This window comes from Balaenoptera musculus, chromosome 8 (genome assembly GCF_009873245.2).
Source record: "Balaenoptera musculus isolate JJ_BM4_2016_0621 chromosome 8, mBalMus1.pri.v3, whole genome shotgun sequence".
In the NCBI taxonomy this organism is placed as follows: Eukaryota; Metazoa; Chordata; class Mammalia; order Artiodactyla; family Balaenopteridae; genus Balaenoptera; species Balaenoptera musculus.
In genome coordinates this window covers 98,176,152-98,178,408 of record NC_045792.1, presented here as the reverse complement: position 1 = coordinate 98,178,408, position 2,257 = coordinate 98,176,152, and positions in this window count along the sequence as shown.

Here is a 2,257-nt window from a genome sequence, read left to right as displayed (position 1 = left end):
TGGAATATTACTCAGCCATAAAAAGAAACGAAATGGAGTTATTTGTAGTGAGGTGGATGGAGTTAGAGTCTGTCATACAGAGTGAAGTAAGTCAGAAAGAGAAAAACAAATACAGTATGCTAATACATATATATGGAATCTAAGGGGGAAAAAAAAAAAGGTCATGAAGAACCTAGTGGTAAGACGGGAATAAAGACACAGACCTACTAGAGAATGGACTTGAGGATATGGGGAGGGGGAAGGGTAAGCTGTGACAAAGTGAGAGAGTGGCATGGACATATATACACTACCAAACATAAAATAGATAGCTAGTGGGAAGCAACCACATAGCACAGGGAGATCAGCTCTGTGCTTTGTGACCACCTAGAGGGGTGGGATAGGGAGGGTGGGAGGGAGGGAGATGCAAGAGGGAAGAGATATGGGAACATATGTATATGTATAACTGATTCACTTTGTTATAAAGCAGAAACTAACACACCATTGTAAAGCAATTATACTCCAATAAAGATGTTAAAAAAAAAAAGAAAAATGCCTGAGTTATGGTGTTATGTCCGTATTTCCTATTATTATAATATTCATTTTATTATCTCATTTAATTCTCACAACAACTCTATGAGGTAGATATTATTATTACTCCCATTTTACAGAGGGTGAAATTGAGGCTCAAAGAGGAAATGTCACTTGCCCCAAATCACACAGCTAGTAAGTAGTAATTTGGGATTCAAAATCAGGCAATTCAACTCCAGGGTAGAAGAAGCAAGGAGGAGGGAACCTCAGCTAAATAAAAATGCTGCCTACTGTGGAGCTGGCTATTCTTTCCTAATTTTTATTGTGCACACCACTCAGGGTGTAGAGCATTGTGCTATAACCACATGTACCGTGAGGCACATATGAGGCCATGGCTTTATCCTCAGAAACACTCACCCTCTGGGCAAGAAGGCAAGCATGAGCCCAGACAGCGATAACACCATGGCGCCCACATGGCTTTCGAAGGGTCAACCGTGGGAGAACTCAAGGCAGAACAATCCAGCCTCAAGGTTCCAAGCTGGAATGTTGGGTGAGAGTGACCTTAGCTTCTGAGTCAGACATCAGGACACTTGGCTGACGGAGAATTGCTTTTCCTAGTTTTTTATTTATGAGAAAAGTCTTAAAAAGTAGTTTAAAAATTACTTCACTTACTAGGTCTTCATTGCTTTAATTGAAAAAAGTTAAAGTGTATAATATCAGTCCAGTCATCATGGTTACAGGCTGCTTTGAGGTCCCACTCCAGCACGGTGGGTGACATTAGGACCCGAGACCATCCTGCCCACAGTGCCACCCCCCTCCCCCACCTGGGCCTCTATCTCCAGCCCCATGGTCCTCACGAGACTGGGATAGCAACCATCACTCTTGGGTCAGGTGTCCCAGTGACAGGGAAAAAAAAGCCTCCTGATACATTCAGCACTGAGGTGCTGATGACTACATTCTCAGCTTTGTAGCTCTAAAAATAGCACGGTCCACACCCGTTCAATAGGTGTTTTCTGAACAACAGCTACAGGCCAGATCATAATCCCCCCAGATACTAATATGAGTAAGCTCCAGCTGCCAACCTCAAAGAGCTCATAGTTGAGTGGGGCACAGACAATGGGATGATATCATAGTTCCAGGAAAGAAGTACTCACCCAGAAATGCCTGGTATTGGTGGGGCTGGCTCAAGCTGCCCAAAATCATTGTCAAAGTCAGACACCACTTATTAACTTAGAATGAGAAATGTGATTTTCAACACGACCAACAGCCTCGAATTGTCTGCTCAGCGTATTCTCTCCCTGCAGAAAAGCCTCTATCTGAAGCCAAATTCTTCTCGGAAGGATAATCCATGAGCCTAGAATTGGAGCATAAGGAAGAAACCAGACTATTGTCTCTATGAAATCAGACCTGCCCAGGCAACCAGAAAGTTCAGCTCAGCTGAGACATCCTCTCCCTGTGTTTCACTCAGGCAGGTTGAGTCTTTCTTCAATTGACTGTATTGTCACCTGTCTGGTTAGTTACATTCCAGCCCTGAGGATACACGTGGCCCACCGCCTAGGTCTTCCCAGCATCACAGCCCAATGGGTCACTTGTGATGAGGTTCACCTCTGTCAATTTCAGTTAGTTTTCATCAGGATCAGCCTTGGAGGCCACATACTCCCAGGTCCACTGAACTCAGAGTGTCTGCATAGCCTCTCTAACACTAGGAACCCCACTCCTGTTGGGTGGTATCTTTATTTTGCTAAAATTC